This window comes from Schistocerca gregaria, chromosome 3 (genome assembly GCF_023897955.1).
Source record: "Schistocerca gregaria isolate iqSchGreg1 chromosome 3, iqSchGreg1.2, whole genome shotgun sequence".
NCBI lineage: Eukaryota > Metazoa > Arthropoda > Insecta > Orthoptera > Acrididae > Schistocerca > Schistocerca gregaria.
This window is the reverse complement of record NC_064922.1, coordinates 264,410,703-264,438,437: the sequence shown is the minus strand read 5'-3', so window position 1 is coordinate 264,438,437 and position 27,735 is coordinate 264,410,703. Positions and strand designations below refer to the sequence as shown.

Below are 27,735 nucleotides of genomic sequence, written 5' to 3'. Positions count from 1 at the left end.
TGTAAAAACACACCAAGTGTCATAAAGAAAGCGTGTAAACCGTCTGAGGATGAATCACAACTTTTCGAAACCGGTAATAAAGGAACTGAAAGTAAATTTGTGGCTGGTTGCTGTCCTAACACCATCAACATATCTCTGCATTTGAATAGGCAAGCCTATGGCAGTTTGTTTGGCGGTTCAGTGTAAACTAAATTGGTCTTCTGTTTCGAGGTGTTGACTTTACCGTCGCGCTTCGTAGCCGTAGGTCAGTTCGAGCGAAACCGTGCGCCGTCGTAACTGGGAAGTGAGTGAGCGCAGGAGAAGGACGGCGCAGCCACAAACGGGTCGGTGACGTCAGCGTCGGCGGTCCAGCCGCGGCGTCGCCGAGAGGTGGCGGCGGCCGTCAGGTGGAAAGCACCTCGCGATGACGCGGCGGTGTGGCCGCGAAGCGCTCAGCTGCCGGCCGGCCTTGCGGCCTCCAGATAACCGGGCGGCGGACGGCGAGCAGCCAACCAGTCGCGAAAGCCACGCCGGCGCAGCCTCACCAGCTCGGCCGTGCGGCGCCAGCCAGCATCCACTCCGCCCGCTCTTTACTCTGCCACTACTCCGCGCAGTGACTTCTCGCAGTGCAAACTGACCACAGTGTAAAGTGTTTCCGCGGTTGACGGTCTACGGCAGAAGAAGCACAACGCCCGACAACTACCGCTCAGTCACTGACCTTGAAACACCGTGAAAAAGAGGTAAGAAGTGTCTGTACTAACTTTGCCCGACCAAAGAGTGTGCTGCCCGGACGCGCCCGGGTTGTGTTAGTAAGAACCGGCACGCCCAATTAAAATGAGTATACTTTTGACCAGTCATCGCAATTCCGCGAGGCGCCTTCGATAACTAAGGACCGTTTGATTAAACAGTGGTTTTCAGTTACGATGCAAGAGCAGTGTCTGGTGTTGTGCGGGATACAGTACCGGAGCGTTGGTTACTTAGTTTAAGGTTCCAGCGATCACTTTGCACAATAAAACGTAATAGTGCGGGAGGAGTCAAAATGGTTCAAATAGCTCTAAGCACTATGGGACTTAACATCTGACGCCATCAGACCGCTAGAACTTAGAACTACTTAAACCTAACTAATCTAAGGCATCACACACATCCATGCTCGAGGCAGGATTCGAACCTGCGACCGTAGCACCAGCGCGGTTCCGGACTGAAGCGCCTAGATCATCTCGGTCACGGCGGCCGGCAGGGAAGAATCATTTTACATTCACATTGCAAATTAATTTTGTACATAAGCCTAAGTGCTGAACATTTCTAATGGGTTTTTAATGACAAAGGATAAAAATGGCATACAAATGTAAGTTATCACTTCCTACCCACCACCTGTTGCACAATACAATAATAGAAATTCTTCTACGGAGTAAAAGGCATTGTCAAGGTGAAACTTTCTCAGTTTGTTTCCAAATTTTACTTTGCTGTTTGTCAGACATTTTATATCACTGGGGCCGGCCGCAGTGGCCGTGCGGTTCTAGGCGCTACAGTCTGGAGGCGAGAGATCGCTACGGTCGCAGGTTGGAATCCTGCCTCGGGCATGGATGTGTGTGATGTCCTTAGGTTAGTTAGGTTTAATTAGTTCTGAGTTCTAGGCGACTGATGACCTCAGAAGTTAAGTCGCATAGTGCTCAGAGCCAATATCACTGGGTAAGGGATCAAACAAAATTTGTAGCTAAATTGTGCACCACTTTTGTGGTACACACCACCTTAAAGTGGAGTAATGAATGTCATTTTCCCTTCTAATATTGCAGTTATCTACATCATTGCCCGTTTTGAACAATTTGGATTATCTGCAACAAACTTCATGTGGAAATAAATAGTCAGAATGTATAACTCCTTAAACAGACCTCTACATGAGCGCCACATATTATTCTTAGAGCACGTTTACGGACAACGAATACTTTCTTTCTGAAATATGATTTACCCGATATGGCTATTTCAAAATATGTCACCTACTGAGTTGTCCCTCACCAAGATTTTTAATGATTCTAAGCGCTAATGGTGCTGGACTAAGTTGTTTTAGGAGTTCCAACATGTTATTTCTCCAGTTTAAATTCTCAGTGATATGGACACCTGCGAATTTTGAATTTTCCACAAAAAAATGGCTCTGAGCACTATGCAACTTAACATCTGTGGTCAGCGGGCCCCTAGAACTTAGAACTACTTAAATCTAACTAACCTAATGACATCACACACATCCATGCCCGAGGCAGGATTCGAACCTGCGGCCGCAGCGATCACGCGGTTCCAGGCTGAAGCGCCTAGAACCGCACGGCCACACCGAAAAGTTTCCACCGTATTTATTACTTTCTCATCACGCGTTATACTTAGCGTAAGTGTGGTACCCCTAGATGTGCAGAACTGAATATCCTGTGTCTTTTTTAATTTGAGGCCGAGATCATTCGCAGACAACCAGTCAGAAATATTTTTAAGAACCTAGTTTACCATTTTCTTCTGTTTCTGGATGTATGCTTGGACTGATTACAATACCAGAGTCATTCCCAAATTATCTAATTCTGCTTCTATATTGAACCGAATATAGTTTTCATACTTGAGGAACCATAGTGGACCTGAGACTGAGCTTTGCGAAGCCCCATACGTGATTTCTCCTCAGTCAGAAATATGCCTCTGGACTATAATTCTTGAATTATTAAATATAACTTCCTGCATTCTTTTGGTTATATACGACGTTATTCATTGGTAAGCTACACCATCAATCCCATAAATAATTCATCTAGGAGAATATTGTGATTCACACAGTCAAATGCCTTAGACAGCCGCAGTAAATGCCAACCGACGCTATTTTATTATTTAATGCTTGTAAAATCTGGTACGCAAACATGTAAATGGCATTCTCAGTAGAGCAACTCTTCTGAAACCGAAACTATGATTTGCTGAGGATATTATTGTTGCTCAGGTAAGATACTGTTCTAGACTACTTCAACTTCTGAAAAATTTTGAAAAATGATATCAGCAGCCCCTTATCACCACATAAGTTCCGGCGCAATCTTCGGCAGGTGGCATGTTGGTTTAAGAAAACCTATACGAGTTAGCAGAGGGATTGGAAATAAGCCCGATAAAACCGTTGCGCCGTTTAGTACTTTAGGGTGTTGTGTTGTAGCACCTGCTCACGTACTGGTGTACAAACTCAAACTGAAACCATAGGAAGTAAGAGTAATGCACGTGCTGACTAGCTCAGACATTGTCGCTCATGATTGTACTGCACCTGGCTATCGCTGTTTGCGCATAATTGACTGGTTAATCTTGCAGTGCTCACCTTTCCTAATAAAGCATGGCTGTACGTATTAGGGTATGTGAACTCGCAGACGAATGGGCTCTGGCTCCATTAAATTCCGGGATTGTAGCCACATGAATTCTTTCAATATTTCGGCCGTGTATCTTTCGACCATCTCCAAACTGAGCCACCACACTGAAGCTAGTACTCGTCCCGTCGTTTTAAATTACAGACAGAAAGGTGTCAGAGATGCAGGCCGTTGGAAAAGTGTACTCATAAAGTCTTTGCAGAAATTTCACAAAGTGTCGCAGAGGCAATGAAGGCAGTAAAATCTATTACTCCTGTATGAGTTAGCACGGTGAGAATCATTCCGGTTCCGTTCGGACGGTCTGTATGAATGACGCAATTTGAAAAGCACTCAGGAATGTTTTCGCGTTCTGTTACGTTTCGTTCAGGGACGTCAATGTGAATAAACCTTTAGACTTCCTTTCCGATTGTTACTGGCATTTGATTAATATTTTATGCGTTTCTACAGCTGTTTCGAGAAGTTAACAACATTTGTTTAAGTAAATGTTGGACTATGGCTACGCAACTCGAAAGAGTTTGTGTGAAGACACCTATCACTGTTAGGATTATTTCGACTCACTCATACATTCGGTCGGACAACTCAAGTACAGTTTTTTTAACTATACATTGCAGTTTATTATAATGTTCGCGATTGCTAGTAAGGTACGAAGATATGCGTAAGCGTGTATTCGTTGCGGGTAATCAGCAAAGCTTCGTTAAATGCAGAGCAGAGTGATCAGATAAGACTGTGAATGGAAGTGCAGCACTGGCTCTCGCCTTATGTAAGCCACGCTCGTTTTTTCCAGAGTGACAAGCATGAATTAAACATAACTTGCTTCTCTGCGGATGAGGCAGAACCTGATACAGTCACAGCTTCAAAGGGACGTTATCGTGCAGACGCTGCGTACAAAATATTGTATCAGGGCGTCTCATCTTCTGTACGTGGCTGACCCTCCTCTTCGTGGGCAGCGACTATCAACGACATACCATAAACACACCCACGTCATTTAATGTCATTCGTACTAACATTCCACTATGAGAAGCCTGTAAATGTAGTTATCATTAAATGCGTGACTTGGTACAGAATGATAAGATAGAACATTATCTAAAACGATCGAAAATTTATTTCACACGCTCGTACAACTGATGTAGCTGAAAATTATCATTCTTCCAGCTACGCTTCTAAGGTCACTATTTATGTAGTTAATATAAAACTTGTGAAGTAAATGCAAGGAACTTCTATACTTTATTTTCGTTGATGTTTGTATTTTATGTATATGAGTGGTTGTCTTTGGATGTGTAAGTGCAGTACTCTGCAATCTCTTACAAGTAACAAGCAAATATGTATAAAGAATCACATACTGCTTCGAAAGTTCGAAAACAGTTCCAAGTACCAGCTAATGCCAATACGTGAATACTTGTTGTTCATACACATATACATCAGTTACTGACTTTTGTTCGTAAATAACTTTTAAAGGAATGTATTGGAATCCAGAAAGCATAAATTATTTTCTGTGTAAGGCTGTGCACTGTTGAGAATTGTACATTGACTTTAATATTATGAGCCTCTGTCTATCTAAAATTTAACGAAATACTAACATAAAGAAAGGTTTATCAATAGGACTAAAATGCAGCAAAAAACGATGCCAACGACAAGGTTCGCTGTTGACGTTTCTATGTTCTGTCAGAATGGGAAATAATGACAGGCCTTGTTGAATCGAATTGTTGAATGTAATTCTGTAAGGGACACTGAATAGGGACTGAGAGTACACCGTAGAAAGATGAAACTAATGAGGTATTGCAGAAATGAGATTATCGGTAAATTTAACCTCAGAATTGTGAACTACATAGAAAACGAAGTGAAGGAAATCTTCTACCTTGGAAGGAAAATAAGATATGGTAGACAAAGCAAGGAGAACATAAGAAGGAGACTACCATAGGCAAAGAGAGTATTTCTCGCCAAACGATGTCTATTAAAATCAAACAGAGGCCTTAATCTGAGGAAAAATTGTTATGAGAAAGTATCTCTGGATCACAGCTTATAATGCAAGTCAGTCGTAGACTGTGAGAAACCGGGGAAGATGAGAACTGAAGCGTTAGAGATACGCTGATACAGAAGAATGTTGAAAACAAATTAGATAAGACAGGTAAGAAATTACAAAGTTTCCACAGAGCCGCAGATTTGAGGAATATGTGCATACAACTAACTGGACAGTGTGATAGAGCACGTATTAAAGCATCAGAGAACAACTGCCATGGATCTAGAGGGAGCTATGGAGGTAAAAATTGTAGGAGAGGGCAGATATGGGAATATATACCACATATAACTGAGGATGTTAAGTGTGTCTGCTGCCAACGGCCTTGCCACAGTGGCAACACCGGTTTCCGTCACACCACCGAAGTTATCGTGCTTAGATAGCACTTGGATGGGTGAACATCCGCGTCTGACGAGCATTTTTGGCAAGCGCCGTGCACTCGGCCCTTGTGAGGACAATTGAAGAGCTGTTAGAATCACAAGTAGCTGCTAGGAGAGCGGTGTGATAACCACATGCCCCTCCCTATTCGCATCCTGTGATACCTGTCGGTTGGGGATGACACGGCGATCGGTCGGTGTCGTTGGGCCTTCCGAGGCCTGTTCTGACAGAATTTAGTTTTAGTTAAGTGATGTGCTACTCGGAGATGAAGAAAACCGTAGTGGGGCACCATCAAACCAGTCAGAAGAGGATGATGACCAAACAGCAAGAAGGAACTGTAAACTCAGATTTGTTATTCTAAGGCCGGTCTCATTATCTCCAACTTTCCCCTCCCACCACGCGTGCTCCCCCTTCCCCGTGACGCTGGGGCATCACTTCTAGCGCCACTTCACGACCTATGGGTCACATACCTATCCTGAGGGTGTGCTCGAAATAAGTATTCTGGCCCGCAGGCGGCAGATCAGACCCACAGGTCTCGCTTATTCACCGTAAGTACTAAATACAACCATTACTTATTCAAATACACTGGCGGGAAAAAATTGCAAAACAAAGATGGAGTTGTGCGACATAAACGAAAGTTGGTAGGCGTGTTTCTTCATCTGGAAAATGATTATTTAGATTTCGCACCAGTCGCGTAAGAGAGGCGCTAGTAGTGCCATTATGATGACGCAAATCATGGTTTGGTTTAAATACACGCTCTGATGGACGTGATCGGTGACGATCGTGAGCGTTAGTTTCCTTTGAGACTGGACGTCGTGAGTTGATGTTAGTCAAGAATGGATTTAAGAGGACAAGGACGCCATTATCAACACCTCAGGGAGTTTGAACGAATTGGTGTAATAGGACAACGAGAAGCTGCATGTTTCTCCCACGGTAATGCAGAATGATTTGACAGGAATGTAGCCACTGCACAAGATTGCTGGCATCGATGGTCACGAGAGAGTACGGTCGCAAGAAGACCGGGCTCCGGACGCCCCCGTGGCGCAACCGAGAGGAAGGCCTTCGTGTTCCGTTTATGGCTCTAGAGCGCCTTACTGCGTCTACAGTAGCAATGTGAGCAGTACTGGATACCACAATTACACAAGTAACTGTTATAAATCGGTTTCTTCAAGGACAGCTGCGAACCAGACTCTGTGTAGTGTGCATACCACTTACCCCAAACCACCACCGTTTGCGACTTCAGTGGTGTCAAGCGAGAGTCATTAGAGGGCAGGATGGAGGTCTGTTATGTTGTCTGATGAAAGCTGGTTCTGTCCCGGCGCCAGTGATGAGCGTGTGTTGGTTAGCAGGTGACCAGCTGAGAGCCTGCAACCAACCTCTGTATGCTAGACCACTACACCTCACCTGGGAGCACTCTCGTGATTATCCCACGTACCCTGAGTGCAAATTTGTACGTCAATCTAGTGATTAGATCTGTTGTGCTGCCATTCATGATCAGCATCCCAAGGGGTCTTTTCCAACTGGATAACGCTCGTCCACATACCGTTGTTGTAACCCAACATGTTGCCTTGACCTGCTCGATCACCAGATTTGTCTCCAGTCGAGCACATATACGACATCATCGCAGGTTAACTCCAGAGTCATCCACAACCAGCCACAACTGTCAACTAAGCGGCTGCTACGGTCGCCGGTTCGAATCCTGCCTCAGGCATGGAAATGTGTGATGTCCTTAGGTTAGATAGGTTTAAGTAGATCTAAGTTCTACGGGACGGGATTAGATTGTTTGGGGAAGAGACCAAACAGATAGGTCATCGGTCTCGTCGGATGAGGGAAGGACAGGGAAGGAAGTCGGCCGTGCCCTTCCAAAGAAACCATCCCGGCATTTGCCTGGAGCGTTTTAGGGAAATCACGGAAAACCTAAATCAGGATGGCCGGACGTCGAATTGAACCGTCGTCCTCCCGAATGCGAGTCCAGTGTGCTAGTTCTAGGGGACTGATGACCTCAGATGTTAAGTCCCATAGGTCTCAGAGCCATATGAACCATTTTGAACCATTAATCGTCACTGTATTGACCGATCAAGTGCAACAGGCACGGAACTCCATTCCAAAAACTGACATCCGACACCTGTACAGCACAATGCATGCACGTTTGCATGCTTGCATTCAACAATCTGGCTCTTACACCGTTATGATGTCCGGCCATTTCACATTTGCAATGGCTTGTCTTGCGCCTACCTGTGATCCTGCACTGTGAATCAGGTAAATACGTTACCTTGAAATTTATTATTTTTTAGTGTTGCGATTTTTTCCGTCGGTCTATTAGTCACCTATAATCAAACACCTCTACATAGAGCTACATGAATTTCTAAATTTTTAAATTCACGTATTAACATTAACTTTTTATTTTGCTAAGAACTCACTTTGGGGAATCTTGTGAAATGTTATGAAAGAAAGACAAATTTAAGGATTCTCATAAACTATATTGTACTCTGGGCTGCCCGACCCAGTCGTCTGCAAATCGATCCACTTCTTTGCGAATCATGCGTATGTAACGGATCTTATACTAGAAGAGATCCATTCGACAGGCGCGTTTCGACAACACCAGACATTTTTCACGCACTGTAACGCCTGGCTGGCCGAGAAAAAGCACTGCTATTTCCACCAGATATTCTCTTCCGTCTACATTAATTTTCGCACAGAGAATTTGAATAGCTGCAGTTTCTATGCACTAGCAACCAGCAATGAAGAAAAGTAGGCGATGGCGTTATGTCACAAAGAACTGACAGAAAAAGTTGCTGACGTGTTAGCTCTTTCGTGATGCAATAATTCGTAGAACTGTGCTAGAAGGAAAAAGTGAGATGCGCGCCAGAATCCGACAGCGTAAGCTTTAGTGAGATTCGCAACTTACAATCTGTTGGCGCCATACGTTCTCTTAAGTTCTCTAAACGAACAAAAGATGAAACAACTGCCAGAAAGTGGACGGCTACCGCTGAGTCATTCTCAGCTCTTTTGCGGCAGCCTTCCTCCTAGCGAGCAGCAGCTGCTTGACCTCGCAGTTGCGTCACATGGACACTGCTCACAGTATCACTGAAAACTTACGAAATGAACTGAAGCGTGTATTACAAAGTAGCGAGCCTAAGGTCTCTCTGTTCCTCAGTATCGCAGAGCATATCGTAAACTCGAAAAAAATGCTGCCATTCGTTTGGGACACAGGTTATCAATTTCGCACAGAATATCTCTCAAGCAGTATGTAATGCATATGTGCATTCCCTTCATGTGCCAAGTATTATGCATATTTATGCGGTAGGGAATGGTTAGCAGCAGCCAGGCTACATGTACATTTAACAATTAAGCGTCAGCAAGGACCATTAGTGATGAAATCATAGGAGGCAATGTTGTGCAACCTTAGTAGGGACAAGATCCGACTATTCGGGAATAGGATCTTACAATCTGAGACAGTGTTCCGAGACAAACTTACGTCACAATGTCTGCATACGTTAACGTCAGATCGGCCTAGCAACAGCGATCTGAACGCCCCTTGGCTGAAAGTTTGGAGAAGTTTCCTTATTGGCTGAGGGAGAAAGGGGGGGAGGGGGTCTCTCTTGTCCCTCGGGAAGACAGGGCGAGTTAGTCGCGAGGAGCCACTCAAAATGCAAAATGCACGGTCCAGTAACCGGGGCGTCTCTAAAAGAACGGTTGCGAGTGCATAAATCAGCTGTTAAACAAGATATAAAGTGAAGTTATTAGTTATCAGAACGCCACGTGTCGTGGTCAGTGTCTATCATTATGTGAAGTCAGAAAACTGTGTTAAAGTGTAGCAAAGTGGCGAATATAACGGTGTATTCTAGAGCCCCCATATTGCAAATTCTGATTCCGTGACTTGTGACTAAGCAATTTCTGTATTAAAACAGGTATAGTACAAACGTTGCTGACAAATAACAACTGGCATCCCTAAACACTCCACTTCAGCAGGATCACCACCTATATAGAACCTGGTGACTGAGCCCTATTGCTGTGCGACGTGGGACTTACCGAAGCAGCAAGACGCCAGGTTAATGTTACCGCCCAGAAAAGCACTTCGTTCTCGCTACAATGTCACTGAGGACGTTGTAAGTAGATGCAGGGAAAGATCTAGATTATGTCTTACAAAACGCCCTTCTCTCTAACTGAAGATGAGTTTCGGAATTCGAAAACACTCATAGATATGTAGATGCTACGTACGATTGTGACCTAATAAATAGGGCTTTGATTCTCACTGTCGCCATGAAAGATGCATTCACCCCAAAAACAGTTCTCTAAATGTGACGAAAGTCACAACGCAACACGACTTTCCCGCACTGTGGGTCGCTAATAATGAAGGGAGAAAATGAAACAGTCTAACAAATAAAGAGCTAAAATCGAATACAGACAGTTAAAATACGAGACTGAGAGAAAGCTAGCATGTCTAGAGGAGAAGTGCGGAGCTCTATAAAATCCATATCTTAAGGAAGGTAGAAACTTATAGAAAAATTGAAAAACTCTTTGGAGGAAAAGAAACAGTTGCATGGATGTGGAAAACGCAGATGCGAAGCCAGTAACAAGCAATGAAGAGAGAGCTGCAGGGGGAAACATAAAGTGGAAGTGAATGGAGATAAATGGGTGATTCCATATTGAGAGAATAATTTGGCAGAGAGATGAAAGATCTATGACTTAGAGTAGACGACACTCTTTCAGAGTTATTAAAATACTTCGGAGAATGAACATGGTCAAAATGTTCCCTCTGATATGCGGATTGTATGAGATAGGCTAAGTACGACCATACTTCAGAAGATAGGTGCTGACACGTGTATGGTGCACGCACTCTCATATGGCGAAAGGTGGGAACATGGAGTGCACCCAGGCTCGGTACACTCACCAGTCACGTTACTGTGACATCGTACTCCTTCCCCATGCACAGCATTTTAGGGGTGCGGCCCTGAAAATTTGGAAATTTTTGGTAAGATCTTATGGGACCAAACTGCTGAGGTCACGCCGAAGTGGCCAAGCGGTTCTAGGCGCTACAGTCTGGAACCACGCGACCACTACGGTCGCAGGTTGGAATCCTGCCTCGGGCATGGCAAGGATGTGTGTGATATCCTTAGGTTAGTTAGGTTTAAATAGTTCTAAGTTCCAGGGGGATGATGACCTCAAAAGTTGAATCCCATAGTGCTCAGAGCCACTTGAACCATTTGAACCCAAGCTTACGCACTACTTAATCAAACTTAAACTAGCTTACGGTAAGGACAACATACACACCCATGACCGAGGGAGGACTCGAACCTTCGTGGGAGGGGGAGGGAGGGGGGGGGGGGAGCAGCGCGGACCGTGACAAGGCGCCTTGGACCACGCTCCTACCCCATGGCATGAGGCTCCGACTTCATTTTTGTGGATGACAGTGGACGACCGCATCGGACGAGCAGGTGAAGAGAACTGAGCTGCCATGCCCCACGCCCCGACTTAAATCCATCGGGCATGTATGTGATACGTAGTGGACACCCATTACAGCGCGCCCACACACCCCAACCAAAATCCAGCGGATGTCAACTGTGCTAGCGGAGGAATGGAACGCCCTACCACAAGAGATGCGTCCTGCCGCAAGAAATCGTTACGAATCGTACGCGAAACATAGAATCACGTTGGATAGCATACATCTGTGGTGATGATACACGCTATTAAGAATCATGTGGCGTCTTTGGCAATCTCTGGGGGTCAATCATAATCTGCAGTGACTTCAGTGTCATTTCTGTTGGTCACACTGCGTGTTCCTTTCAGTTGCCTCCTGTACTATATTGTAGCAGCTCTTCCTGTGTATGGTCCAAGTTTCATGCAGCTATATTACTTGACAGCCACACACCACGCAAAAATCCTCAAATTTGCCACACCAGTGTAGTTGACCATATTTGCTATTCATCCAGCAAAGCATGTGTCAACGTCAGATGTGAAGACAATATAAAACACAAAATGCCAATGGCAAGAAAAACTATGCTAGAAAATAGAAATATGTTAACGTCGAATATAGAAATTAGGATTTCTGTTTTGAAATTAGTCGTCGAAAATATGTTCTACGGAACTGCAATAGGGACGGTAAACAGAACAGAGAGAAAGAGAATTGAAGCTTTTGAAATACAGAAGGAGGTCTGCCTCCTTGGCTGGGTGGTCACCACAGATAGGTACAATGCGGAGAACCCGGGTTCCATTGCCGGTACTGCCAGGGATTTTCTTTGGTGAGGGGACTGGTTACGGGGAGCCTCGTTATGCCAATTGAGGAGCTGCCTGACTGAACAGTAGGGGCTCCACGGTGGAAAAAGTCTGTAAAACGACCGGTAGAGCGGTGTACTGAACACGTGCACCTGCATACTGCATCCACATTATGATCCAAGGCAGAGGATGACAAGGCAGCTGGTAGATATACCTTGGACCTTCACAGCCTGGCAATGAGCTCGTGTATTACAAAGGCACTCTCACAATTAGATGCGTATATTCGGTCACTAATAAACAGATAGCTAATCGAACAAGTGACGGAAGAGTTTTATCGTAGAATTTGGCCAAAAGAAGGGATAAGTTGACAGTATACATCTTGAGCTGCTAGGAAACTGGTTATTTGGTAATGTTTGAGGTGTAATATTAGTAGAAGAAGAACAAGTCATGAATAAATTAAGTAGTTTCAAATGGATGTACGTTGCAATAGATATGCGGAGATGAAGAGGCTTGCCCAATGTACACTCCTGGAAATGAAAAAAAGAACACATTGACACGGGTGTCTCAGACCCACCATACTTGCTCCGGACACTGCGAGAGGGCTGTACAAGCAATGATCACACGCACGGCACAGCGGACACACCAGGAACCGCGGTGTTGGCCGTCTAATGGCGCTAGCTGCGCAGCATTTGTGCACCGCCGCCGTCAGTGTCAGCCAGTTTGCCGTCGCATACGGAGCTCCATCGCAGTCTGTAACACTGGTAGCATGCCGCGACAGCGTGGACGTGAACCGTATGTGCAGTTGACGGACTTTGAGCGAGGGCGTATAGTGGGCATGCGGGAGGCCGGGTGGACGTACCGCCGAATTGCTCAACACGTGGGGCGTGAGGTCTCCACAGTACATCGATGTTGTCGCCAGTGGTCGGCGGAAGGTGCACGTGCCCGTCGACCTGGGACCGGACCGCAGTGACGCACGGATGCACGCCAAGACTGTAGGATCCTATGCAATGCCGTAGGGGACCGCACCGCCACTTCCCAGCAAATTAGGGACACTGTTGCTCCTGGGGTATCGGGGAGGACCATTCGCAACCGTCTCCATGAAGCTGGGCTACGGTCCCGCACACCGTTAGGCCGTCTTCCGCTCACGCCCCAACATCGTGCAGCCCACCTCCAGTGGTGTCGCGACAGGCGTGAATGGAGGGACGAATGCAGACGTGTCGTCTTCAGCGATGAGAGTCGCTTCTGCCTTGGTGCCAATGACGGTCGTATGCGTGTTTGGCGCAGTGCAGGTGAGCGCCACAGTCAGGACTGCATACGACCGAGGTACACAGGGCCAACACCCGGCATCATGGTGTGGAGAGCGATCTCCTACACTGGCCGTACACCTCTGGTGATCGTCGAGGGGACACTGAATAGTGCTCGGTACATCCAAACCGTCATCGAACCCATCGTTCTACCATTCCTAGACCGGCAAGGGAACTTGCTGTTCCAACAGGACAATGCACGTCCGCATGTATCCCGTGCCACCCAACGTGCTCTAGAAGGTGTAAGTCAACTACCCTGGCCAGCAAGATCTCCGGATCTGTCCCCCATTGAGCATGTTTGGGACTGGATGAAGCGTCGTCTCACGCGGTCTGCATGTCCAGCACGAACGCTGGTCCAACTGAGGCGCCAGGTGGAAATGGCATGGCAAGCCACAGGACTACATCCAGCATCTCTACGATCGTCTCCATGGGAGAATAGCAGCCTGCATTGCTGCGAAAGGTGGATATACCCTGTACTAGTGCCGACATTTTGCATGCTCTGTTGCCTGTGTCTATGTGCCTGTAGTTCTGTCAGTGTGATCATGTGATGTATCTGACCCCAGGAATGTGTCAATAAAGTTTCCCCTTCCTGGGACAATGAATTCACGGTGTTCTTATTTCAATTTCCAGGAGTGTATAATGTAAACTGAGGTGAAGGGGGGAGAAAGGACAGGGCTGGAGCTAGTGATATCAGTTGCATCAGGACTTTATGTGGAATCAGCAGTGATGAGTGAAAATGTGAGCCAGTCTGGTACTCGAACAAAAAAACAAATGGTTCAAATGGCTCTGAGAACTACTTAAACCTAACTAACCTAAGGACATCACACAACTCCCAGCCATCACGAGGCAGAGAAAATCCCTGACCCCGCTGGGAATCGAACCCGGAAACACGGGTGCGGGAAGCGAGTACGCTACCGCACGACCATGAGTTGCGGGCCGGTACTCGAACCCAGGGTCTCCTGCTTACTGGTAGTTCCGTTCCCTACTGCGAAACCTGGGCAGACAGTTTATCCCAAATACGTAGACTAGCTTGGCACGTTCATCGACCGACTGACATTTCCAATTGGCACCACCTATACACAGTCCCCATCCATGTCCTCCATGCCCACTAATTTTACAGTTCCGCTAGAGATCGAAAGTAAATGTGCATCCATACTGAAGGTAGTGGATTCATTGCCCATTCAGGCGCATCAGTTATAGAATAATGATGATGATGATTGGTATGTGGGGCTCTGATCTGCATGGTCATCAGCTCCCATACAAAGTCCCAATTTTTTCACAGTCCAATGTTTTTTCACAGTCCATTCTAGCCAGTGTCACTAATGATGAGGATGATCATGAAATGACATGGACAATCCCCATCCCGGCCGGGAATCGAACCTGGGACCCCGTGATCCAGAGGTAGCAATGCTAGCCACTAGACCACGAGCAGCGGACATCACCTAGAAGAAATCGTGACGCCTGTCTTTCGGACATGTCCGAAAGAACGGACACCACACACTCTACTAAAAGCGTAGAATTTCATGGAGTGCAGCTTCAAACCAGCGTTTACTTTTCACCCTTCCTAGTGTCAACTGCCTTGCTCCTTCCTGTGCCTTTCGCTTCTCCTTTCCCGGTCTTTGTGCTCCCTCCCGCCGGCGGGGTGACCGAGCGGTTCTAGGCGCTACAGTCTGGAACCGCGATACCGCTACATTCGCAGGTTCGAATCCTGCCTCGGGCATGGATGTATGTGATGTCCTTAGGTTACTTAGGTTTAAGTAGTTCTAGGTTATAGGAGACTGATGACCTCAGAAGTTAAGTCCCATGGAGCTCAGAGCCACTTTTAACATCGGTAGAACATTACATAAGAAATCAGCATACATTGCACCATTTACATTGCCATCGATAAAATGGGAGCCAATTATCTTTCCTCTCATAATGCCGCACCATACATTAGCCCACCAAGGTCACTGATGTTCCACTTGATGCAACCGTCGTGGATTTTCTGTTGCCCAATAGTGCATATTATGCTGGTTTACGTTACCGCTGTTGGTGAATGACGCTTTGTCGCTAAATAGAACGCGTGAAGAAATCTGAACGTCGTGTACGTTTCTGCCAATGGGCAGAAGAGAAATTACGGGACGATGACAAAGTCTTCGCCATGCAGTTCCTGCTGCATAGAAATATGGTACGGGTGCAATCGGTGTTGATGTAGCATTCTCAACACCGACGTTTTTGAGATTCCCGATTCTCGCGCAATTTGCCTGCTACTGATATGTGGATTAGCCGCGACGGCAGCTAAAACACCTACTTGGGCGTCATCATTTGCTGCAGGTCGTGGTTGACGTTGCACATGTGGCTCAACATTTGCTGTTTCCTTAAATAACGTAAGTATCCGCCGAACGGTCAGGACACTGGGAGAATGTCGTCCAGGATACGAGCAGCATACATAGCACACGACTGTTGGGCATTTTGATCACAGCAGCCATAAATCAACACGATATCGACCTTTTCCGCAATTGGTAAATGGTCCATTTTAACACGGGTAATGTATCACGAAGCAAATACCGTCCGCACTGGGAGAATGATACGTGATACCACGTACTTACACATTTGTGACTATTACAGCGCCATCCATACGTACTACACGAATATGATGAAAAAATGGAGGTTCGTATTTTTTAAAAAACGCAATTGATATCCGTTTAACCTATGGCAGCACCATCTAGCGGACCAACCATGACGCCATCTGGTTTCCCTCTTCCAGCTAGACAAGTTTCGTTCTTTGTAGCTGCCCGCATCTCGTGGTCGTGCGGTAGCGTTCTCGCTTCCTGCGCCCGGGTTCCCACGTTCGATTCCCGGTAGGGTTAGGGATTTTCTCTGAATCGTGATGGCTGGGTGTTGTGTGTTGTCCCTTGCTTAGCTAGGTTTAAGTAGTTTTAAGTTCTAGGGGACTGATGTTAAGTCCCATAGCGCTCAGAGCCATTTTTTCTTTGTAGTTTTTTCGTTTGATACTTATTTCGTGAGAAATTTGGCCTGGTCACTATCAATTCCTGTATTTTAACTCCAGTCGCTTGCCCCTTCTCACGTGTACATTTCATCTTTCTCTACATATTTTATATGTGTAATGTTTTCCTGTGGTATTTCATATAAACTCTTCGTTGAAGAGCGGCGAATTGTGCCGCTGCCAGTGAAATGACAACAGTAAAAAAAAAATGTTCTGTGGAACTCAACAAGACATTGTCATTTGGGTATCTGAGACAAGTGTGGTAACGCTTTCATATTGTAACAAAGCTATCATTGTGGAGCTCTTTGGTTCACAGCGTTAAAAGTGTTTGACGCAACCTATGTGTGCGACATGTAGTCGCAGTCTAGATCTCGAGTGCAGGTCGTTGCTGAGGCACCACAATGAGCTTGCACTGCGGCAGTAGAGAAACGGAACGTGAGCCGCCAACAGGTAGGGAAGCAGAGCACGTGAAGAACGGGACGGACGCTTAGCACAGCAAACACGCCGGAGCGCTAAGTGTGCAGTGCGGCTCGAGCCGAAGGGCAGCGTGAGTAAACGCGTCACAAACGCCGGCTGCGGCTGTTTTTTTAGCCGACCCGGCGCCCCGTTAATACCCGATGACGACAGCGACGGCTGCTTCCTGACCACAGAGAACGCAACTGGACGCGCTCATGCGGACGGCACTGGGCTCCCTGTCGTATCGTATACTAGCACCGTCCGCCGGCGCTCGCTCGCATTCTGCTCACATTATGCGGACAGCTGGCGTTCACCGTAAGTGATAACGCTCACGCTTCTTCGTTGGATTCCTACTGAGGAGCCGGCCGCGGTGGTCTAGCGGTTCTAGGCGCGCAGTCCGGAACCGTGCGACTGCTACGGTCGCAGGTTCGAATCCTGCCTCGGGCATGGATGTGTGTGATGTCCTTAGGTTAGTTAGGTTTAACTAGATCTCTAAACATTCATGGTGGTGTCTGTTTGTTCTATATCGTGTCTCCCTACCACTTTCGCGTAACGACGCTCTGAGCGTGTTTTTTAGGGAATTGACTAGTTTGAACCTGGGACCTGTTGCTGGTAAGGAGACGCCAGACCACACATGACATGTAGAATTCAGAAGAGTTCAGTGAGACTAGCGATGATATAACCAAATACAAAATGATCTCAGCGTCAGCTCCACTGCAGTCCCTGTAAAAGAATCTTAATACTAACTAAATTTAGTGGAAGGGGTTCAAGGCTTTCCTATTTTTAGTTAGCTGGTAAAATAACGTCGAAAAAGCAGTTACGTTTACCATTGGAAATTTATTCTACTCACAAAACATCGTTTATAAATTGCACTATTGATAAAAGGAAATGTTCTAATACAGGATGGTAAAAACCAACTGCGTTCAACAAAAATGTGAACGAATATTCCCTGAGTGCGTTTCCAAGTTCTACAATGGATCGAAGGATCACCTATGCCATATCAGATCTATAATCTAGGTTTAAATTAAGTTTCACAAAAGAGAAAACTATCAAAATGGTCTACAATGACCCTCAATTATCTTTAATTACTTATCTAACTTGTCGTAAGTTACAGTGGCTGATGTGGCTTCTCAATAACTATATAAAAGAAAAATCATCGCGCTTCAGATCTTTTCTTCAAGTGGCAAATGTGAACACCATGAGTTTTAATTAACGATCGACACTAGTATTACGCGAAAAATGGGTGTAACAGATGAGTCTTCTGCAGTTCTGAGTGAAGCCTTATGCGCTCAAAAATGCGGCATCGCCTGCGTTCATTACCTTGTCGGTGCTTAAGCAGCGTCAGGGTGGCAGCGGCCGGCGCAGCAGCCATCCAGCTCGCCGTCTCGGAAGTAACTCTCCTCTAACTTCTCCTTACTACAATTTACCGAAGTTGGTTTAAAAAAAACTATCTGGTTGTGTTTCCATCTGACCAATCAGGGTCTCAATGTTAACCTTAAGCTCCGCCTACAAAGATTCTGTCCATCCAATGAGAAACGTTATACTTTTGGTGGTGGGGCAATGTTTTTAAAGTTTGCAACGTAACAGAGACGCTAAAAAGTCTCACGCTAAAACCTGCAGCTGGTGTGGTCCTTTTAGCGTTATCGTAAGATCTATACTGTTCTTTTGGAGGGCTCTATCTTTTAACATGGGCTGGGGGGTGGTCCTTGACGTACCTGAGACGCGAAAATGTCTCACGCTAAAACTTGCGGATGGTAGTGGAACTTTTTGTGTTATCGTAAGATCTATACTGTTTTTCTGGAGGGCTCTAGCTTTTAACATGGGCTGGGGGGTGGTCCTTGACGTACCTGAGACACGAAAAAGTCTCCCGCTAAAACGTGCGCGTGGTAGTCATACAGGTAGGCTGCCGACGTGGGTGTCCGTCCCTTATCGTAGGGCCTTCTAGCTTAACACGGTTCTGCTCTTGGCTTCTGTCCTCGTTTCCCCCTCGGAACTGCGTCTGCCTCACGGTGGAAAGGTACGGCATGCATTTAGGCATTCTTGTGTTAGTCTGTGGTATTCCATTTGGTCACTCGTTACTCGTATTACTTTGGTTAATTTAATGTCACGATTTATTCGGAGCTATATGACATACTACTGGATTTGCTTATCATGTCAGGGTTTCCATGTAAGGTGTTGGATTTGCCTGACACCTTACAGTTCTAGGTTCTAGGGGACTGATAACCACAGCAGTTGAGGCCCATAGTGCTGGGAGCCATTTGAACCATTTGAACCTACTGAGGATCAGTAACCGAGAACGTTGTATGGCATTATTGGCTGGTTATCCCGCGTGGGAGCAACCTTTCGCATAAAGTGTTCTCCCTTTGGGCACAGTAGCCCCTTTTCTTGCGGATTTGTTTGGGAGACAATCTGAGCAGCCATCTTCGGTTGTTTGCAGATGACGCTGTCGTTTATCGACTAATAAAGTCATCAGAAAATCAAAACATACTGTAAAACTATTTAGAAGAAATATAGGAATGGTGCGAAAAGTGGCAGTTGACCTTAAATAACGAAAAGTGTGAGGTCGTCCACATTGAGGGCTAAAAGGAACTCGTTAAAGTTCGGTTACACGATACACACACACACACACACTCACTGATCATACCGGACTCGAGAGTCCATTACCACAGCAACGTATTTTCGCCATCTGTCCCTGTCTTGGGACATTTCCTTCCATTCACCTTCAGTACCTAGCCCCCTCAAATCAGCCTTCACATTGTCCTCCAATCTATGCCTCGGTCTCCCCACAGAACGTTTTCCCCGAAGTGATTTCAGGTGTGCCTCAGAGGAGTGTCATAGGATCGCTGCTATTTACAATATACATAAACGACCTTGTGGATGTTATCGGAAGTTCACTGAGGCTTTTTGCTGACGATGCTGTGGTGTATCGAGTGGTCGTAAAAATAGAAAATTGTACTGAAACGCAGGAGGATCTGCAGCGAATTGACGCATGGTGCAGGGAATGGCAATTGAATCTCAATGTAGACAAGTGTAATGTACTGCGAATACATAGAAAGATAGATTCCTTATGATTTAGCTACAAAATAGCAGGTTAGCAACTGGAAGCAGTTAATTCCATAAATTATCTGGGAGTACGCGTTAGGAGTGATTTAAAATGTAATGATCATATAAAGTTGATCGTCGGTAAAGCAGATGCCACACTCGGATTCATTAGTAGAATCCTAAGGAAATGCAATCCGAAAACAAAGGAAATACGTTACAGTACGTTTGTTTGCCCACTGCTTGAATACTGCTCAGCAGTGTGGGATCCGTACCAGATAGGGTTGATAGGAGAAGGTCCAATGGAGAGCAGCGCGCTTCGTTACAGGATCATTTTGTAATCGCGAAAGCGTTACGGAGATGATAGATAAACTCCAGTGGAAGACTCTGCAGGAGAAACGCTCAGTAGCTCGGTATGGGCTTTTCTTAAAGTTTCGAGAACTTACCTTCACCGAAGAGTCAAGCAGTATATTTATTGCTCCCTCCTACGTGTATCTCGCGAAGAGAGGATAAAATCAGAGAGATCAGAGCCCACACAGAAGCATACCGACAATCCTTCTTTCCACGAACAATACGAGACTGGAATAGAAGGGAGAACTGATAGAGGTACTCGAGGTACCCTCCGCCACACACCGTCAGGTGGCTTGCGGAGTATGGATGTAGATGTAGATGTAGATGCAGATGTAGATGTAGAAGTGCCCTACCAGTACTCTGCGCGCTGCCCCGACCTCATCCATTCGAGCTACGTGACCCACCCATAGCAGCCTACGTGATTTAATAATACTGATTATGTCAGGGCTTGAATAGAGTTCGTGAACCTCTTCGTTATGTAGTTTCAGCCACTCTCTCCTAATGTCATCCGTTTTTGCTCCGAAAATTTTCCTCAAAATTTTGTTTTCAAATAGTCGAAAAGGCTTTTCATTTTGCACAGTGAGAGACCATGTCTCAACCCATACAGCATAACTGGTAGAATAATAGTTTTGTATATTCTAATCTTTAAACTTCTAGACAACATCCGTGATGAAAGTAATCTATTCAGTGAGAAGTAGCACGCATTTCCCGCCCGTAATTTCTTCTTCAGTTTGGATTCAATCTCATTTCTCGAAGTCATGTCCACGCCTAGATACTTAAATGTGTTCACTTTTTCAAACTGCATGTCTCCAACTCTTACAATTTCCTGATCTACTGCTGTTGGTATTCTAGTAGTAACCAGGTAATTAGTTTTGTCTTCACTTATCCTTAGACCAACATCTTCACTAGCCTTGATTATCGCATTCGCATTTGCTGTTTCAGATTCTTTCCTATAGCTAATGATGTTTAGATCATCTGCATACCCTAATACCTCAATATTTCCATTTAACTCCACACCCTCTGAATTATCTGCTGCCATTCGCACAATATATTCTAGGACTAAATTAAAAAGTAGCGGAGAGAGGGTATCTCCCTGCTTAAGTTCGTTCTTTATTACAAATTCTTCTGACTCCAATATCCTCACGCGTACTCTACCTTTTGTGTTTTTCAAACTCGCTTCTATGTGTCTAACATACATCTCTGGTACTCCAAGTTCCAAAAGAATTCTGTACAATTTCGATTGCAAAAGTGAATCATATGCTTTTGTAAAATATATGAAAAGATTATGAACTGGTTTATTGTATTCCCATTTCTTTTCCAAAATTTTACATAGGGTGAGTATTTAGTCTATAGTTGATCTGTTCCTCCAAAAATCAGCTTGGCAATCCCCCACAGTTTCATTTGCATATGGTGTAAGCCTGTTTAGCAGAATATTCGAGAAAATTTTGGGACATACTGCGATTTAATCAGTCTAATCTAAAAGTACTCTTAACTAAAAACCGTAATTTCTACTAAATACATCGGTATTACAATCACGAACAAATTAAATGGGAAGGAACACATAGAAAATGTTGTGGAGAAGGCTAACCAAAGACTGCGTTTTATTGGCAGGACACTTCGAAAATGCAACAGATCTACTAAGGACACTGCCTAAACTATGTTTGTCCGTCCTCATTTAGAATACTGCTGCGCGCTGTGGGATTCTTACCAGATAGGACTGACAGAATACATCGAAAAAGTTCAAAGGAAGGCGTCTCGTTTTGTATTATCGCAAAATATGGGAGAGAGTGTCACAGAAATGATATAGGATTTGGCATGGACATCCTTAAAAGAAAGGCGTTTTTCGTTGCGACGGAATCTTCCCACGAAGTTCCAATCACCAACTTTCTCCTCCGAATGCGAAAATATTTTGTTGACACCGACTTACATAGGCAGGAACGATCACGAAGATAAAATAAGGGAATTCAGAACTCGTACGGAAAGATATAGGTGTACATTCTTTCCGGGCGCTTTATTAGATTGGAATAATAAGGAGAATTGTAAAGGTGGTTCGATGAATCCTCTGCCAGACACTTAAATACGATTTGCAGAGTATCCATGTAGATGTAGATGTAGTATGTGTACTTGTAAAGCATAGGTAAGTGGAATGGAGACGTATATAGGTGCAGTATTTAATACACTACTGGTCATTAAAATTGCTACACCAAGAAGAAAAGAAGATAATAAACGGGTATTCATTGAACAAACATATTATACTAGAACTGAAATGTTATTACATTTTCCCGCAATTTGGGTGGATATATCCTGAGAAATCAGTACCCAGAACAACCACCTCTGGCCGTAATAACGGCCTTGATACGCCTGTGTATTGTCAAACAGAGCTTGGATGGCGTGTACAGGTACAGCTGCCCATGCAGCTTCATCACGATACCACAGCTCATCAAGTAGTGACTGGCATATTGTGACGAGCCAGTTGCTCGGCCACCATTGACCAGAAGTTTTCAGTTGGTTAGAGATCTGGAGAATGTGCTGGCCAGGGCAGCAGTCGAACATTTTCTGTATCCAGAAAAGCCCGTAAAAGACCTGCAACATGCGGTCGCACATTATCCTGCTGAAATGTGATCGAATGAAGGGTAGAGCCACGGGTCGTAACACATCTGAAATGTGACGTCCACTGTTCAAAGCGCCGTCAATGCGAAAAGAGGTGACCGAGACGTATAACCAATGGCACCCCATACCATCATGCAGGGTGATACGCCAGTATTACGATGACGAATACACGCTTCCAGTGTGCGTTCACCGCGATGTCACCAAACACGGAGGCGACCATAATGATGCTGTAAACAGAACCTGGATTCACCCAAAAAAAAATGACGTCTTGCCATTCGTGCACCCAGGTTCGTCGTTGAGTACACCATCGCAGGCGCTCCTGTCTGTGATGCAGCGTCAAGGGTAAATGCAGCCATGGTCTCCGAGCTGATAGTCCATGCTGCTGCAAACGACGTCGAACTGTTCGTGCAGATGGTTGTTGTCTGGCAAACGTCCCAATCTGATAACTCAAGGATCGAGACGTGGCTGCACGATCCGTTACAGTCATGGGGGTAAGATACCTGTTATCTCGACTGCTAGTGATACGAGGCCGTTGGGATCCAGCACGGCGTTCCTGATACAGTTACTGGATATCGACCAACGCGAGCAGCAATATCGCGATACGATAAACCGCAATCGCGATACGCTACAATCCGAGCTTTATCAAAGTCGGAAACGTGATGGTAGGCATTCCTTCTCCTTACACGAAGCATCACAACAACGTTTCACCAGGCAACGCAGATCAACTGGTGTTTGTGTATGAGAAATCGGTTGGAAACTTTCCTCATGTCAGCACGTTGTAGTTGTCGCCACCGGCGCCTATCTTGTGTGAATGATCTGAAAAGCTAATCATTTGCATATCACAGCATCTTCTTCCTGTGGGTTAAATTTCGCGTCTGTAGCACGTCATCTTCATGGTGTAGCAACTTTAATGGCCAGTAGTGTATTACGAGTCTGGAACTCGTTGTTGGTGAATTCAAGACGGGTATCACAAAACTTTGGACAGAAAAAAATTGGATCTTTATCGAAGCAAAACGCGGAAAATCTTCCGAAGGATGATTCAGACAACTCAGAAAATTGCACGAAAGTGCTCTTTGACAGCAGCCGATAAAGTGAAAACCGGTGAAGGCTATATTATGCGAAAACTTAGTGAATGACTATCGTTTTCAAATATCGGCGGTTTTAACTTGTGGTTGTATAACGCTCGTGAAGGAAGGCAGAAGGCGAAACCGAGTGCCAGCAAAGAGCCTAATCCTTTCGATTAGCATTAACGGAGCCGTTGAGCGTAATATTCACAAGCGACGGACGATCACTATCAACAGTACTACATGCCGTGGCTTTACGAGACACTGTGGAGAGCTCTAATATCTCATTCAGACCACTGGAGCTAAGACTGGTGATGGGGGACCTGACGACACCAGCTCTCCTCACTTTGGCGGCTAAATATACAGGTCTGCGACATAAAAATCGTTTGAAATGTATTTAGTGATTTTTATAGTGATTTCAACGCTGATTTCGAGAAAATAGTGAAAAAATTCCATCACATACAGTTATTTCACAAATTGCTTGTCTAGTTTTAGCTTTTTTCGATATTTCATCACTCTAGTAAGTTTTAAGTTTGGTTTTTAGGATCTCCATAAACCGATTTAGGATTTATATTGAAAGATACTCATATGATGGCTCCGGTTATATCCTTTTCTTGATATCGATCGAGGGAAAAGGAGTTTGTATCTTTCTTCTATCAAGAAAGTGACCTGGTATTTTGCAGTGATGTTCCTGGACTTAATAGCACGTTTCAAATTAGAATATGCTCCTGATACGTGAAGACTTTTTATTGAATCTTCAAAAAGAAGCTTTAAAGCAGTACTTTTACACAATTGCAATAATTATTCTTCTATACCAGTTGGACACTCGGTTCACTTAATGTTACGGAAACCTTTAATTGGTTTTAATCAAACTCTGCTATTCAGACCACAAATGGACACTATGTGTTGATTTGAAAGTGATTTCAATGCTGCTTGGTGAACAAAGTGGCTATACGAATTTCCCTTGCTTTCTCTGTGAATGGGACAATAGAGACAGAAAACAACGCTACATAAGAAAGCTTGGCCCTTCATAAAAACCTTGCAGGTAGGGGTTAAAATGTTGAGAGGAAAAGCTTTGTGGATCCCAACAAGGTTTTACTTCTACCACTTCAGGTTAAGTTGAGGCTGATGAAAGAATTTGTTTAGGCTTTGCCAAAAGAAGGAGAGTGTTTCAGATATCTTTGTGGACAGTTTCCTGGTTTAACCGAGGCTAAGCTAAAGGAAGGATTCTTTGTCGCACCGGACATTAGAAAACTGATGAAAGATCCCAACTTCGTTGACAAAATGGAAACAAAATAAAAGGCAGCATGGGCATCTTTTAAATTAGTTGTTACCGGTTTCCAAGGAAGCAAAAGAGATCGCAACTAGAAGACAATCGTCGCAGACATGCTCGACAACTTTAAGTAGCTGGGCTGTAACATGAGCATTGAAGTTCATTTTCTCTACTCATATTTTGACTACTTCCCTGAAAAACTTGGTGTTGTAAGTGAAGAGCAGGGCGAAAGATTCCACCAATTCATCAAAGAAATGGAAGAAGATGTCAAGGAAGATGGAACGTCAACATGATAGCGGACTACTGCTAGATGATAAAAAGAGACGATCCTCAACGAGTCCACAGCCAGAAAATCCATAAAAGAAGCTTCGACAGAAAGGGAAAGCGTTATCATAAGGACTTATGAGCTTAAAGAGAAATGAAAGTGTACTGGAGATGTAGTTTAGAATACGATTTATAAATTAAATAAAATTTTGTAACGTTTGAAAAAATGTGATAAATTGCCTGAATTTTGTTATTATACCCGAAAATATTTCCTTTTTTGTTAGAAAACCTGACGCGATAAAAAAAATGGATTTCGTTTTTGAAATCAGCGCTGAAAAGTACATAAACGTCAGTTATCAAATTTCAGACTACTTTCAAAACAAATATTTTTTGGAGACCTGTGATGTTTGCGGTCGAAACTTCAGGCACCAGCAGGATCTGAAACGGCTTATCTTTCAGTCGAGCGCCACCGCACAGGCGTGCATTAGCGGCCTCAGCTGTGGGGGCAGGCTGAAAATTAGTGATGAGAAACGAAGACTCAAACAGAATCTACGTGGTTAACGTGGTGTCTCCTAAAATATCAGCAGTGTGTGCCACGCGCACTGAAGTGACAAAAGCCATGGGATATCACCTAATATCGTGTCGGGCCTCCTTTTGGCCGGTGTAGCGCAGCAGCACGACATGGCAATAGACTCAATATATCGTTGGAAGTCTCCTGCAGAAATACGGAGCCGTGCTGCCTCTATAATCTTCCATAATTGCAGAAGTGTTGCCAGTGCAAGATTTTGTGCACGTACTGAACTCTAGATTAGGTGCCACAAATGTTCAGTAGGATTCATCTGGGTGACCAAATCATTCGCTCAAATTGTCCAGAACGTTCTCCGAACCAGTCGCGAACAGTTGTGACCCGGTGACATGTTTGGGTACATGAAGTACATGAATGGCTGCAAATGGCCTTCAGGTAGCCGAACAGAGCCATTGTCAGTCAATGATCGGTTCAGTTGGACCAGAGGACCCAGTCCGTTCCACGTAAACACAGCCCACACCATTACGGAGCCACCACCAGCTTGCACAGTGCCATGCGGGCAACCTGGGTTCATGGCTTCGTAGGGTCTGCGCCAGACTCTAACCTACCATTCCTGGGACCTTTCTCCTTCTGAACTCTCCAGTTTTTCTTCCAATTTTTCTTCTTTGATACTTCCTACCAATTAAAACTGTATCCTCAGCCAGAAAGTGTCAGAACAGAAGAATGGAAAGAAAGACTGAAGAGGTACTCGATAAAGATTACTTTGGTTTCAGTAGAGAGGTACAAGGAAATATTTTATTTTTATGCTTAGTAATGGAAGCAACAGTAAAGACATATAAGTATACCTTTACAGAATGTCTAGTGGAAACCTCGGATAACTTGTGGTGGTACATGAAGTGTATTCGTAGTTGCGAATACGAACAACCATCAGCTGTATAAGGTAATGGCGACAGTAAAAATTTGTACCGGATCGGGACTCGAACCTAGATTTCCCACTACACGAGATGTCGCCTTAACCACGTTGGCTAGGCGAAATTTTCATATGTCGTCGCTCCTGCTTCATAACCTCTACTCGATCACACATTATGTGCTTCCCATACAGAGGAGGATATTTTAATTGCAAGTCACTGCCCAGTATTTGCAATTACATACGATACTGCAGTGCCTGTGTTCTTAAATATGGCGGTGCAATGTTCCCTCGAACATATAAGCATGTCCGAAGAAACATTTGCATTTTTCATTTTAATAACACAGACACTCCAATACCGAATTTAAGATGGAGAGGGAAGTTCGGAATTCCAAATTTGGGGCATTGTATCCAGCCAAAAATGTTGAGAGTAAGAAACTTGTGAGCCCATGAAGGACAAGTTCAGTTGAAAAAGGGTGTAACAGGCTATCATCATTGTTGTTTAAGTTTTATGCCGAGGTTGCAATGAAGGAAGTGAAATTAATTTTCAAGAGAGGAAAAGGAGTTTAAGAGGAACAAGTACGTCATAAGAATTTCCAGAAGAAGCCGTTCGTGTCGCACGGTTTGCTGCCTTAATTGAACTGTTCACTGGAAGGACTGTGTACGAAAGACTGGCTGAAGATATACAAGAACAATACGGAAGTGAATCAGAGCAGTAGAAACGAGAAAGACTTACGTAACTTAAAATTTGCAGAAGATACCGTAGTACAACATGTGAAAGAATCCGTCTAAAACGAAAATAAGGTTTTCCAGGATAACCAAAGAGAAGAATCTAATCGGTGAAACAGTTCACTTCAGAAAAAAAGGAGATCTACTTATGTGAAATATCGATATACAACGAAGGAAAATATACACGACAGTATAGGTCTGGAGCGCAATACAGATTGTGGAATAGAAAACCGGCCTTCCTCCTGTCAGTAAAGAACTCAGAATTAATACTATA

At 44.7% G+C, this 27,735-nt stretch overlaps 1 protein-coding gene across 2 annotated transcripts in view; it reads left to right on the top strand.

Moving 5' to 3' along the window:
- The first annotated feature begins 377 nt into the window (after positions 1-377).
- Positions 378-27,735, top strand: part of LOC126354142 (uncharacterized) — a 285,667-nt gene continuing 258,309 nt past the window's right edge. Inside the window, exon 1 of one of the 2 annotated variants that reach the window (XM_050003553.1) lies at positions 378-719. The gene's annotated coding sequence lies outside the window, so the exon portion shown is untranslated. The remainder of the gene's footprint in view (positions 720-27,735) is intronic. The other variant, XM_050003551.1, reaches the window with a different exon arrangement.